This window comes from Carlito syrichta, unplaced genomic scaffold, assembly GCF_000164805.1.
Source record: "Carlito syrichta isolate Samal-C Ts95f unplaced genomic scaffold, Tarsius_syrichta-2.0.1 Scaffold302868, whole genome shotgun sequence".
Classification (NCBI taxonomy): domain Eukaryota; kingdom Metazoa; phylum Chordata; class Mammalia; order Primates; family Tarsiidae; genus Carlito; species Carlito syrichta.
The window spans coordinates 143,549-159,238 of record NW_007246964.1 but is presented as its reverse complement, the minus strand read 5'-3'; the positions used below and the strand labels follow the sequence as shown (position 1 = coordinate 159,238).

The 15,690-nt window shown below is 38.8% G+C and overlaps 1 pseudogene; it reads left to right on the top strand.

Moving 5' to 3' along the window:
- Window positions 1-3,630: 3,630 nt before the first annotated feature.
- On the top strand, window positions 3,631-15,569 carry LOC103259552 (annotated as a pseudogene).
- The last annotated feature ends 121 nt before the right edge of the window (window positions 15,570-15,690 follow it).

Genomic DNA, 15,690 nt, shown 5'->3' with positions numbered 1-15,690 from the left:
TGGGCAAATTGGGATGTGTGGTCACCTTAATATATATCCATAGATGCATGAACTGGCACATACCTTTGCTGTCTCCTTTCCCCCCTCTTCCCCCCTTGTCTTTTCCATTGAATAGTGAGGCTGCTGATATCTTGATGACATTCCTTAATTTAACTTCACTTTTGGCCAAAGGTATCCAACCAGGTGCCATGGCACAATAGACTGTGAAAGTGCAGGGACATATGGAGATGTGGACCCCTTACACCTCTGAGTACCTGGGCAGTCAGAGACTCTGGCCAGTGGCCTTGGATCACCTATGTTCACCAAATGTCATCTTTTCTCTGAGGTTTGAAAGCACTGCTTTAGGTTAGTAGTCAAGTCTCATTTGACATTTAAGATACAATCCTGTTCATTCAATTATTTCACTTCAATTCCAAATGCAATTAAAACTCTTTTTCTCCTCTTTTGTGTGTTATGAGTTGGGAACAGGCGCTCCCTCTGAGCGGACAGAGAGTGCCATGGGCTTGGCAAGCAGAGTTAGTGCTGGATCTCAGCCCCCATCCACGTCTCAGCTGGGAATCCTTGTGCTGGGCACAAAACACTCATGGTCCGATGGGGCACATGCCATAGAATACACACCACAGAAGATGACATGTGACTATTGTCCCCCGGAGTTGCACAGTGCCATTGCCCCACGCTGCTTCCCCTCCTACAAAGCCCCTTATTGCAAGTGCAGTCAGTTCTGCTAGAACATGACATATGTGTTCCTAAAAATCACCATGCTGTGTGAAATTGTGCAGTGAAAAAACAAAGAACTATCTACCCAAAGGAACAGAGGAGGTTGTACAAAAAAGAGACTTGCGCTCAGATGCTTATCACAGCACAATTCACAATTGCAAAGATGTGGAATCAACCTAAATGCCCATCCACTGATTTGTAGATAATGAAAATGTGAGACACACACACACACACATACACCATGGAATACTATTCAGTCATAAAAAAGGAGTATCATCTTAAGTGAAGTAACACAGGAATGGAAAACCACATTCGTTCTTTCTTAAAAGTAGGAGCTAAGCTAAGGGTCTGTAAAGGCATAGAGAATGGTATAAGGGACATTGGAAATTCAGAAACGGAGGGCAGAAAGGGAGAGAGAAATGAGAAATCACCTGCTGGGTACAATGTGCACAGGTGGGAGTGGTGAGTCTACTGAAAACCCAGACTTCTTTGCCACTATTCAATGCATCTGTGTAACCAAAAGCTGTTCGCACCCCTTAAAGCTATTGAAATTAAAATAAATAAAAAATTTTAAAGGGTGCCCCTCACCCTTGCATGCTGTTTCCTGTCCTTCCGCCTTGTGCCATGAGATGACACAGCATGATGACCATCGTGAGATGCCGGTGCCGTGCTCTTAGACAGGCAGCCTCTAGAAGGGTGAGCCAATCGATTTTCTGTCCACTACAAATTACTCAGTCTATGGTATTCTGTTATAGCAGCATAAAATGGACCAAGATGCACCACAATATAGATGACACTTTATCCTGAAAGAGACCTGAATTCAGTGATGTTGACCCTTTAACAAAAACAATAGAGAAAAAAGAAAAAGACCTGAAGTTTGCTTATGGACGTGGGGGGAAAGTGGCAGATTGTAAGATACCGTGAAGTGGTGGAGGGAGGACCATCTGAAGCCAGGATAACAGCTGTAACACCATCTGGGGGTAGCTGCGGCTCATAACACACTTGGAGAACTAAGGCAGCGGGTTGATGTTTGAAGTGTGTGCACAGGTGCATTCCTGGGAACACTGTTGAATTTTACTATAGAGAGTCCTGTGATCTTGGAAGACAGCAATAGCTAAAGAAATCCCCTCAACACCCCCCCCATGTTTTCTGGAAACAGATTACTACAAAGAGTCACACTTGCTGTGTGACATAGATAAGCCTCACGGATGGCCTCTTGTTAACCTATAACAAGACCAGACACCGAACCTCCAACCTTCCGTTCTTCTCATAAATGCTTAGCTGAACTATTTGACCCCATGGATCCATCAGAACCAAAAACACTCGTTAACCAAACTTCAGTTAAGCTTCCCTCCTTCCTGAAGGCCCCTGAGCTTTGACCCAACCTTCCACCGTTCCAACATACAGCCCCTCCTTCTGAGCGCCTCCTGAGAGTAGGCTGACATTTTCTATCCTGCTCTATCCAGTCACAGTGGTGGCTCATGCCTGTAATATCAGTACTTTGGGAGACAGAGGCGAGAGGATTGCCTGAGCCCACAGGTTCAAAACCAGCCTGGGCTACATGGCGAGAGTTCGTCTCTATAATAAACCAAAAAATTAGCTGGGCATGGTGGTGCATGCCTGTAGTTCCAGCTACTTGGAAGGCTGAAACAGAAGGATCACCTGAACCCAACAGGTTGAGGCTGCGTTAGCCGTGAGTGTGCCACCGCACTCCAGCCTGGGTGACAGAGTGAGACTCTGACTCAAAAATAAATAAATAAATAAAAATAAAGAAAGAAAAACTAGTTTGCTTAACCCTGGAGATGCTTACAGATCTTGTGACTGAAGCATTCTTCATCTTGCTGTGGTCCTCCTCTTCTTCACTGCCCTTTGTTAAACATATTTAAGTAAAGGGTTACTCACCTTGGTCCAGATTTGTTTTTTGCTCAACATTGTGCAGCACAGTTCAGTTGGAAGCGGTATTCTGCTTTCACCCAGTGTGTCTGCTGAATGAAATCACACAAAAGCAAATGCAAAATGTGCATTATGCCCACACTGTTCCTCAATACATCAACAGCATTGGAACACGTGCATTTTCAAAACAAGCGTTAATGTAAGACAGATTCTAGATGTCTGGCCCAGACATCCTGAACCTCAGTGGTAAATGCAGCTTATCCACATACCAGGGTCCCAGTGATGTGACAGTCATTTTAAACTTAGGGACAGAGAGATGCCAGGTGAGTGTTTTAGTAATGTTCACAAAAATCCATGACATTTCGATCTTCTCTTATCCTTATCTTTATCTTCAAGTAAAGCCTTTCTTCATGTAACTTCCTCTGAGAATTGACCACACATTCATAAAAATCAGAGAAACCCAATGTGAGAAGGGATTTAAAAATCACTTTGTCCAATACCTTCATCTTACAAAGAAGGAATGATGTTGCCTACAGCAGGTGCCTTGAGTTAGGTCCTGGGCCGGATTCATATCTGAGACCCTCATGTCTAGCTCATAACCTGGTACAACCAGGTACTACTTAAATTGTGCTTGCTGCTTGCAATTAAAATGGACTACAAACCCAAAGGGAGGGTGGAATAAAGAGCAGCAAGGCGGGAGAGCTGGCTTCGTGGCCTCTTGAGTTACGCCAGGTGGCCAAAGGTTACGTAGTCCCTCCCTCTAGCTGTTTCTTAAACCACCAAAAATACAGAGGCACCTTTGTACTCAAGGGGGACTGAATGGAACCTTCCCACTTTTCCTGTTCGATAGCTTTTGCCTCTATCAGTGGGTGATGTGGATTATAAATGGTCAGACTACACACTCTAAAATGTGACTCGTCTGAGAGTTTTTAATCTATTCAAGACACAGATGGGCACAGCACGAAAAGGGAAAATATCTCAGCTTCATTAGGGAAAATTTATAGCTTGCCTAGGGTTGCTATGGTGACCAAAAGACAGGAACCTTTTGTAGATGCCAGCATCTGTAGAAGAACTCAGGTAAAGGGCAGAGATACATTTATTGACAACAAACTATGTATCCGGTTGCTTAGTACACATTGCTTTATTTAAGCCTCACGAATACCTGTAAGATGGTTAGTATTATCCCATTTAGAGTTGGAGAAATTCAGGCTAAGATGCTCTAAGCTGTTTGTTGAAGACCACACAAGATGGTTCTGAATTCAGGTCTGTCTGAGCCAAAAGCCTCCATGAGTTGGGCTTGTCACAATTGTGAAGATCTCTGTGCTCAGGTTGACTCTGGTGCAGGAAGTTGCTGCAAAACTGCACAGACACCCGGCATCCCCAGGGAAGCACATCAGTGGGGGTGGCGTAGCCAGGACTAGGGAGGACACCAGCCTTCCCTAGGATGCCACCTTTCCCAAAATCCAGCTCATATGTTGCCCTTTTCTTGTTCCTTCTTTAGTTTCTTGCTTCTGTGCTCCTTGAGAAAAAGACTTGGGTTGCTTTCTTAACCATAACCACATACTGAGTAGTATGCTGGCCAACCATAGATGGCTGTCTTGGGCCAGGGCCCTACTCTTGTTTAATCAGTTGAGCCTGGTGATTGGCATGGATTCTCTTGGAAGCAGACCCAGAAGCAAGGATTTTAGCCCACGTTTCTCTTTGGAAGCTACAGGGCAGACTGGTAGGGGAGTGCTAGAAGTAACCCAAGGAAGGGAGACACATTCATATATCAGCCACCATAGTAGTCAGCGTTTCAGTCCCCAGGGGAAACCCAACACAAAACACATGTCTCAGAATTATCTCACCCGGAGATGGAGGGAATAGAGGTATTTCTACACCAACTTCCTAGTGTCGCTGGTTGAAAGCTGCACTCTGGGGACATTAATTCCCAGTCACTTTCACCCCATGCGATATCTGGGAAGAGCCACCTTCCTCAGTTGTGAGAGTGGGAAGGGAAAGACTTCAGGCTGAAAGATGTAGATATTAGCAATAGGAATGCGCTGGAGCCCACCAGAATGTCCTAAGAAGATGGGTGGAACAGTGACAACTTCTGCTGCACCTGGGTTGCCGGTCACATAAGTGAAAGCATGGCGGCCTATGTGCAAAGATCTGTCTCAGACCACCAGACTCATAAGTGAGCTGAGGGAATGGCAGACTCTGAATGTGATCTCAGTTCTCCTGTCAACCTAAATAACTGACAGACAGGGGCTCTCAAAAAGAAAATGATATTTATCTGGGAATGAGCATTACAATGGGAATATGCATGGGCATATTCAGGGAAGTGAAAGAAGACAAGGGTTTTCAACAGAAAAATGAGGAGGATTACATAAGTCATTTCAGAGTAATTATCCTTGGCTACAAGGATTCATAACAAGGGTGGCATCAGTCCAAGGTTGGACAACAGGCAGCTGCTGGGCAGATGTCCTCATAGAAGTATTTTTTTGTGTACGATTAGGGTGGGCTTTGTACAAGGTTGTTGTTTTTCAGAGTCTTTTGTGGTAGTTCTTGTTATGAGGCATACGTGTATGAAAACCCTCCCTTCATAGCTTTTTCTGGCTTCATTTATTTGACACAGGTGACTTCATTTTGATTTGGACAGTTCTTGTACTTTCCTCTTTTGATCAAGATCTTTTTCTGAAAGCATCACTGATCTATTAACTTGTAGTTAGGGTTTGATTGTCTCTTGGTGCTGGGATAACCTGTCCTAGTGGTTGGTCTAATCTCATGACAAAGGGAAGTAATTGGCGACTTTTAGACATATTTGAACAACTAGGGAGGCTTGGAGGGAGTAGCTCTCAGGCTAAGTCTACCATTGTTAAGTTGAATTTTGTCTGTTCTGTAGGCATTGGCTATCATCTCAAAGTTCTGGGTCAGCATTATTCTATTAGGAATAAATAAATTTCTGTAGAAATTTGACAGTTTGACAGTCTGCAGAAATTTTACAGGCAACAGGTACAAATTAAAAAAAAAGAAAATACAAAGTATAATTAATAGTAATATAATAATTCCAGTTTATATAATAGCTTGAGCCATGAACATAGGCTTAAAGGCAACCAACTGAAAAAATTAAATATACACGGGGAATTAGGTGAATCTTGTTGCAACCATGTTCCCTGTTTTTTTATTTTTTGTATTTGGGTCTCAACTTCCCCAGAGGAACTTATCTGTGTACAGCAAATAGTATTAGCAATAGCACAAACATTGCCTTGTTGAGCTAGTAGATACACAAGAGGAATTCTATTATTATCTCCTGAACGGGTTAAATTAAAGCAGAGAGCAACCATTGTATTAGGATGTTAGCGTTATCTACTCAGTAGACTAAAGATTGCTTTTTAGGTCATGTAAATGATTAGGATTGGCATGGCAGATCCAACATTTTGTTAAGTTCCCTGAAGAAGCTACTGATTGTGAAATTTTAATTGCATCAATATTCTGTCAAATGAAAAAGTAGGCATAAGCAAGGAAAAATAAAGAGGGGCAAGAGTCTCATTATGATGGGAAATCCTATTCCATTGTCTTAGGAAAAGCTGCTCACTGCATGAAGACATCAACTTATCCTGATCTGTAGTTTGAATTTCTCTGGTTATAGCGTTGTGTGGTCAGATGAACTTTCTGTGTGGCCTGCACACCAGGCGTGAGGCTTGTCCATTGAAATTTACACCAAGTTGTCTAACTTCAGCTTATAAGGATTTAAGAAAGAGCAATTCCAGTTCCTAGCAATTACATGGAGGGACACTGGACTGGAGAAACCTAGAAGAATTTGAGATCCAGGGCAGTCTCCAGGTAAATAATAAAAATTCAAAAACAGTACACAGGATACAATCTAATAAAATATGCATTATAATTTTTCTTTAAAAACATAATTTTTCTTTCTACAGTCATTGTGATTTCTATCAAAGAAGTAAGACCAATTTGTTTGTACAATAAGTTTATGTCTATCAAGTTTGACCTGATAATTTACATAAATGCAGCAAGAACTACAAAATTACATTCCCCATAGGAATCTCAGATTGGACTTTTAAAAACTTCTTGAGACTAAAAGTCAAACTAAGGCAGGCTTCGGACTTTGCACTACTTACCAGCAATTTAAATATGACATTCAGTCAAAACCTTGATAATATAACTAATGTTTCCAATTGCATCTCATTATAAAGAAAGCAGATTTTTATCGGCCTGGTGTGATAGCACATACCTGTAGGTCCAGCTACTTAGAAGGCTGAGGCAGAAGGGTCGTCTGAGGCCAGCAGGTTGAGGCCGTGGTGGCCATGAGCATGCCACCGCACTCCATCCTAGACAACAGAGTGAGACTCTGACTGAAAAAAAAAAGAAACCAGATTTTTATTTACCTAATGCAAACAACTACATTGACTTAAAAATTAAGAATACTCATGACTAGTTTCCAAATTTTGGAGGGATAAAGTAGGGAGATAAAGTAGAGGTTTCCACTTTTGTTCACAAAAGTATACTTTACCAAATTGCTGTAAGTTATAGCCAGCTTAAGTCAAAGTTTCCTTAAATCTGGAAAATGAAACATTTAAGCAAAAAAATGTCTCAAATATCTATCTTCATTGATATTTAATGCCACATAATTAATTTTTGTTCTGTTTAATCTTAGTTATCAGTTTTATAAATTTATCAGTTTCTGCAGTTCTGGGAGTTATCACCTATATTCAAGAGTACTTGTCAGAGTTTTTTCCCATGAATCCAATTGCAGATGCAATTAAGGAAGAATTGAAGCTGTAGATAACAGAGACTTAGAACAGCCATGGTTAAAGACCCAGAAGAGAGTTTCACAATTGATATGAACATTCAGCTATTGCTATTGCATACAGCATTTGAAGACAACAACCAGAACTGTTACTGAAAGCATCACACCAGGACTATCAGATTTTACAAATTTTACATAATCTTTAGAACGTTCACATCAATAACATATCCATCCATATAAACATAATTTAAAGAAGATTTAGCATCACTTTGTTATTTGATCCCATCTGTGCCTCTAATGCTTCTCATATAATTAAATACATCAAATAAGCTTAATTAGTTTAACATCTATAGAAGCTGAGAGATAATCCTTTGATGCTCTCCAGGGGTCCAACTGGAAAAATCCCTAAGAGAATTCTAGGTCATAAAGACTTAATTTGGAACTTTGATACTGAGGTAGTCTACTAAAGATGTCAAAAAGTATAAAACATTTAATTAAAATAGAACCACAGATCATTGTGAAGTAATAGTCATTCATTTAGCCAGAGTGACAATTAAAAGATTTCAAAAGTAAGCTGGGCATGGTGGCTTGCACCTCTAGTCCCAGCTGCTCAAGAGGCTGAGGTAAGAGGATTACTTAAGCACAGGGAAGGAGTTGAAGGCCAGCTTGGGCATCATAATGAGGCTCAGTCTCAAAAAGAAAAAAAAATTCAAAAGTAAATGCACAAAGTTACATGTCTATATTTTAGTAAAGCCTTAATTCTTTTAAAGTTCAGTTTTCTTAAGTAATCAAAAACCTAATAAAGATAGCATAAAACACAGGAGATTAACTTTATAAAACACAAAATCTGGCCAGGTGCAGTGGCTCATGACTGTAATCCAAGCACTTTAGGAGACTGAGGCAGGAGGATAGATTGAGGTCAGGAGTTCAAGACTAGCCTAGGCAACATACATGGGGTGGGGGTGGGGGGGAATTAGCCAGGTATGGTAGTGTGTGCCTGTACCTGTAGTCCCAGCTACTCAGGAGGCTGAGAAGAAAGGATCAACTGAAGAAAACTGAGGCTGCAGTGAGCCATGATTGTGCCACTGCACTCCTGCCTGGGCAAAAGAGCTAGACCCTGACTCAACAACAACAGAAAATCCCACAAAAGTTTTGTTTCCTAGACCAGTCACCAAAGACAAAGAAAGAGCTCTGAAGGTGTGATTGCTTCTCCTTATGGAAGCCCATTTAGATAAGCTGTCGATCTAGCTTGATGAAAGGTACTTGAGTTCAATTAGACATTGGCTACATGAAATAATTCAGACACATCAAGAAAAGCCGACAGTACAAAATCAAGCTATACTTGGAGAAAAAAAACTTTTTGAAGGTCTTCAAGACAAACATTTCAGCAATAGAGCAAAACAGCCAAGTAAGAACCAGAGAAAAAAATTACAGAAGTTACACAAAATGTCAAGGGAGAGAGTCATTACTTTAACTAAGCAAATTTAAAAAAAGTACCTTTTCAAAGGGAGAAGGAGGAAGTGAGAAGATCATGATGTATAACCTGCAAATCATGTGCAATAAGATGCAACAAAGGTTGAATTATTGAGAGATTAATCTGAAAAAGTTCAAAAAAAGGCGCCATTCTGAGAAATTAAGTTACTACTTTATATTAAAAAAGTAGCATTTTAAACCTGGAAATTAAACAGAAAGTGTAAAACAAGAAAAGGTTGCAGTCCAGAAGATGGTTGAAAATTTAAAGAAACATTTCAGAATTAAAAATCAAAACATCTTTAATTTTTTTCACTTAAGGCAGATGATACTACAAGAAAACCTTGTTGCCTTAGACATAAAGAAGTTGATTTTGGTTTTGTATCAGTGTGTTTTATTTTAAGAAAAACTTATAAACAATTACCTTTTCATTTTAGCCAACTTGATTATGCCCAAAATTTATGTATTTATTTTTTGAGTCAGAGTCTCCCTCTGTCACCCAGGCTAAGTACAATGGCACAATCATGGTTCACTGTAGCCTTGACCTCCTGGGCTCAGATGATCCCCAAGTAGCTGGACTACAGGAATGCACTGCCACATCTGGCTAATATTTTTAGTTTTTTTGTGTAGAGACATGGTCTTACTATGTTGTTCATGCTGGTCTCGAACTTCTGGCTTCAAGCTATCCTCCCGCCTCAGCCTCCCAAAATGCTAAGTTTACAGGTGTGCACCACCTTGCCCAACCAAAATTTCTTTCTTAAGAACCATCTCACAAACCTTTTGAAACTTGCTCAAACCTTTTACAACTTGCTTAAGCTTTAATTTTAAGCTTTCTTCTTTTTTATATTCATACAACCAATAATTCTACCATAGGACAAAAATTTACTTTTCTATTTCCTTTATCATTTTGACCACACAAAATTCTTTCTCATACAATGCTATCTTTTTACTTTTCTTACCAAAACTACATTCTCACATTTATAACTTTCATTGCATGTCTCTCCTACTTACTGATTTCTTTATGACTTGTTTTTATTTTCTTCTTAAATTCATATTTTGAAACAGCTTTAAATAACCTCTGAATTAGACAAAATTATTTTTAAATAAAAAGATATTCTCATATTATTTTAAAAATACGTTTTACCAATAAAATATATTACTTTTTTGTACAAAGTAAACAGTATTTTATATATATTAATTTTAACTTTTAATTCTTAGAAACCTTAATTTTTAGTGAAAACTGAGCCAGTAACCAATTTTGAATTGTCTATTATTTATCAGCAGCTTATGGGTATTCATCTTATAAGTTCTAGAAACATTTGTCTTCACACTGAGTGATTATTCAATGTAAAACAGGACATATTTAGTATCAGATTCAAATATTCCTTACCTTTTTATAAAATTTAAGAAGCCAAGAACAAATGTATATTTATGTTCAGTAATGTATACTTCAGTATTTAATCTTATTTGGAAATGACCCAGACATTTAATAAGTATCTACTACTTAATTTAATATAACATAACTTTAAATCACATGAAAAAGCTCATTTATAAATATTTACCTCATTTATGTTTAATTTATTTTTAACAATTATACATATAATACTTGTGAAAACTGAGATATTAGGTGAGCTAGTCATTATTTAACCAGTTTTACACCATATGAATGCTAGGTGTCTGCCTATGTAAGACCCTTAGTTTGAATATATGGGTATTTTGCTTATTATTTAGAAGCTACAGATTTTTTTCATTAAATCAGCAATTAACTAGTCTTATTCATCAGAGTTATACAAACAACAGACATTTTGCTTTTAAGGCTGGATTTATGGTTTTATGGACTTAAAACATCTAACAGAGACAAATATAAAACTGTCTAACCAGTAAACCCAGCCAAAAATTTGTGCTGACAATTCTGAAGACATATCTACTCTTATTTTACCAAAAATTTTAAAATTAGTTTTATTTACCAAGCTTTACCCAAGTCATGTGAACTTAGAAGCAGCTGGGTTAATTACTATATTTCTAATAAATTGCTTGCTTTAAACACTTAATTATTTTCTTTCAAGTCAATTAAATAGAGCTCTTTGTAAATTAAATATCATATACAAATATTATATAGACACCAAAACATAAAAACATACAGATGAACAAAAACATCTTACAGTTTTCACTTTACAATCCTAGCCATGACATAGTAAAGCACAGCAATATAAACTTGCCAGTTTATATAAAGATAGTGGATCCAAATGCCATCTCTGACAAAATGCGACAAGCTGAGGTCATGTTTATATGACCAAATTTTAAGATTTTCATTTGTGCCGATAGGTGATATTTTGAAGGCTGTGGACAAAATTTTGGGCAAAGCAGTTTCCATAATAGTCTCATTTTTTTAGTTTTGAATGAGTTGTTTTAGTGAATTCTTGGATGTCTATACTTCAGTTAGGATTTGGAGGGGAAAAAAAAAACCCTCCAGGTGGCCTTTAGTAACAGAATTATGTAAATAGAAGTGAAACAGTCAGCGGTTTCAGAAAAAAATGGAAAAAAATTAGAGATGTTAGAAGCTACCATATGCATACAACATTCAGACTGCTTAACTCTATAGCTAGTTTTCTGAAAAAAACAAGTTTGGAGACTTTGAATAATATCGATAACAGCCATAAATTATCCTTGTTATAATTTGACCATCAGTTTAAAAATGTGCCTGAAAATGGGCTATACATTTTGAATGTCTATCTGACTGGAGTCCCATCCCAGAGGGTTTGCTATGCCTTATAATTTTGAGAATCCCATTCCATTTCTTATTAATTTCTTGAGAGCAAAAGAAAACCCTGTAAGCCATGTGTGGGAATGTCAGGAGTTTGGGTTGGTGTTTTGTTTCACAGTGTACCTGGCATAGGATAAACTTTTATAGTTGGCAGATGGCTGTTGCCCTGGTTGTCCAACCTGTGACCAAGTTTTTCTTTGCTGCTAGGAAACAGGCAGGCACCCTAGTAGTGATCTTGTCTATACATGGCTAGTTTCTCTTAACATGGGCGACTTTTTCTTTAGATAGGAGTTTCTCATAGATGGTGCCAATTGCCCTAGTGAATTTTAATTGGCCCACTATTTAGAATCTTTAGTTTTTGTTCTTGGAAGATGTTCAGAAACAAGCAAAGTAAAAGAGTCAAATAACTTGCAGATTTGCATAACAAAACCAAAATGAAACCAAAAGAAAAGTACTTCAAAATATTTAAACCATGGCTAGGCACGGTGGATTATGTTTGTAATCCTAACACGTTGGGAAACTGCGGTGAGAAGATTACTTGAGGTCAGCAGTTTGAGAGAAGTCTGGGAAATATAGCACGCTGTCTCTACATTAAAAAAAAAAAAATTTTAAGCTCGGCACGCAGAACAAATAAAATATTATTTTAGACATGCAGAAAAACCACAAGTGTGCTCACTAGACGTGCCTCACAGACAGCGTAAGTTCTACAGAAACTAGAGTACTTTTTTACAGGACACTGTCCTTGTACCAGAAAGGGCCAAAAAGATAAAAGTGTTCTATATTTCAAAAGGGCTACAAGGCTGTTTATGAAGGAAGCCTTAGAATCAAACCAGATCCCAAATAATAATAATAAAAAAACTTCTACCAAAAAGAGGAGGGCTCAGCCTGAGAGAAGACTCACTAGGGTGAAGAGGTGAGCCATGGGAGCAGAGAGCTCAAAGGGCTCAAGTGAGTACTGCCAAGGATGGCTGATTTCTTCTGAAGGTGCTCTTGCTTCAGGCCCCACTTCTGACTCCAAATTATGTCAACCTAAATAACAGAGAGAGAGAAGTTCTCTAAAATAAAATGGTATTTATTCAGGAATGGCATTGCAAAGGGAATACGCACGACTGTATTCAGAGAGACAAAAGAAGACAAGGGTTTTTGAAGAAAAAATGACTAGGGTTACATAAATTGTTTTGGAAAAATTTTCCTTGGCTACAAGGATCCATAATAAATATGGCCTCAGTCCAGGGTTGGACAGGCAGTTGCTGGGTAGATGTCCTCAAGGAAGCATATTTTTGTCTAAGGTTGTGGTGGTTTTTGTGCAAGGTTGTGTTTTTTGCAGAATCGTTTGTGATATGCCTTGTTATCATACATATGTGCATGAAAACCCTCCCTTCATGACCTCCCCACACATGTGACTCCATTTTGATTCTGACAACTTTCACACTTCTTGTAGTGAAAGGAAAAAGCAAAACCTTTTTCTCTGTTCACACCATTCTTCTGATACCAAATGTGTGTGAGGTTTTCCCTCACATGAAGCAATTCTCCCCCTCTCAGGCCACCAAGTGGGTTTCCAGCAATTCAACTATGATACTCCCTGGAGTTAGTGCCGACCTTGCAAGTTAAGGACAAGATTGCCTCCCACTTCAGATGCCACTCACAAGTAGTGAGTCCCCAAGTTACTCACAACCTCCGTCCGACTTGGCTACAAGTTACTATCTCAAAAACCCTCTGAACCTTGTACTTTAGGGACTTTTGTAGAGGCATCATCATATAGGCATGATCAATTCGTCACTCAATGAAGCCACTCAACTCCTCTGTCCTCTCCAGAGGGTGGAGAATGGGGCTGAAAGTTCCAAATGTCTAACCATGCCTTGGTTTTTCTGGTGACCAGTCCCCATCCTGAGGATATATAGGGGTACCTGTCCACCAGTCATCTCATTAGCATGCAAAAAGACACTCATGACTCTGGAGAGTCTCAGGGTCTTAGAAGCTCTTGTGTCAGGAACTGAAGTCAAAGATCACATATTAGAACAAAAGATATTCCTAGAATCTCTATCACTCAGGAGATTACAAGGGTTTCAGAAACTCTGTGTCAAGAACTAAGGGCAAAGATATATATATATATATATCTTATTTCACATGTATATATATATATATATATATATATATATATATATATTTCTTATTTCACATGTAGATAATGGTCCCTCACTTCTTCCATAGGACCACAATATTTTTCTAACATATTCCCATAATAATAACAGGCTACTATTTCCTGCATTATCTCATTGACCCTCCCAACATCACTGCAGGGTAGGCATTATTTTTTTCAGTTCTATAGGTGGGAAACTGAGGCAAACTTTTTTCAAAAGTTTGCTATATGAGCTCAACGACAGTCATTAGTATGATAATTTACTTAGAGGGTAGTATCATATTGCTCCTGCCAGGTTTTTTTCATCCCACAATCTAGTGCCTAACATAGTGCTTTGCACACAGAAGATGTCAGCCAATGGTGTATTCAACTAGATTGAATCCATCTTTGCTGCACTGCACATCAGTGCCAAGACCATATTTTCCAAACCAAGAAGTTCTGATTGATGACTTCATTATCTGAGATCTTGTCAAAGGTACAATGAGGCAGTGGATGGTTGCTGACAGAGACTGCTGTTTTCTTGAAGCCACTTTTCTGGATGGTTAGTTGGAAGCAGCAGCAGGTCAAGAAGACAATATCAAGATGGCTTCCAGCCTATCTGGTGGATGGTGACCTGGGTAGACAAAACTAGGATATACTGGAAATATAGAACCACCGTTTGTCATCCCTTCCTGTATTGCTATTAAGGAGTCAGCAAAAGTGGATGATGAAGCTCAAAGGAGGGTGATGAGAGGTGTTGATGACATAGACTTCTTCAATGGTGATGAAGCAATAGAAAAACCTACATAAGCAACAACGTGGACAATTCGTCATGGTACAGTTGAAGATTGGAACTTGATGGAAAGGTTTATGTAGCAAGTGAACTTTAAATATCTTTAAATCTTCAAGGGCAGAACTTAAAGTTCATTCTTTTCTTTTGACTGAAACTCCACTAAGTGCTCCAGAAAATATGGGAAATATACTGCTGACATAATGTACTTCAATGTTCCAGACTTGTACATTGCTGTGCAGGCTATTCTCACCTTAGTTGTATCCTGAACCAAGACAAGCAGGAGAAGGGATGTTGCCTGGTAGATAATAGACAGTGGAGACAGTGTCACTCATGGCATTCGTGGAGCTGAAGGGATTGTGATTGGATGCTGCATTAAGCACATTCCAATAGAAAGACAAGACACAACATATTTTATTCAGCAACTATTGAGAAACCAAGAACTAGGAATCCCTCCAGAACAATCCCTGAAAACTGATAAGGCAGTAAAGGAACAATATATCTATGTCTGCCCAGATTTAGCAAAAGAATTTAACAAGTATGACAAGACGGGTTAAAGTGGATTAAACAGTATACTGAAATCAATGCTATCTCAAAGAAAAATTTCTCCACTGATATTAGTTATAAGAGAGTCTTGAGACTTGGAATTTTTTTTTTTTTTTTTTTTTTTACCCAGAGTTTGCTAAAATACCACCAGCCCCAGAAGTTGTAGATGAAATAATTCAGAATTGTCCTATTACTGTCAGACATCCTCTCTACAAGAATACTGACCACCCTGGAGTTTCACCCAGGTTCAGGGACTTTGGACATCACTCGCATCGAGATTTAAGAAGGACTGTAAGATGCCAGGCTGAAATAAGTGAGGAATCCAGTAGCGGTAGATTGAGGTGAGAACCTATTGATACACATGTCATTACATACCACGTGCAGCAAAATGCAGTTTAGTTTGGAGGAGGAAGGTTGGCTTCTTATGCCTGAGTTCTGCAACGTATGTCACACCAAAAAGGATTATGAAGAAATTGGACCTAATATTTGTCATCACAATCCAGTGTTTGGAGCCCTGTGACAAAATTGACTTCATAGTTATTGGAGTTAGGGAGATGGAGAAGGGATAATCTTTCTGATTACTTGTTTTGTCAGAGTGGCTGGTTTTGCAGTTTGAAACCAGACTTGAAACAGTGAAACCA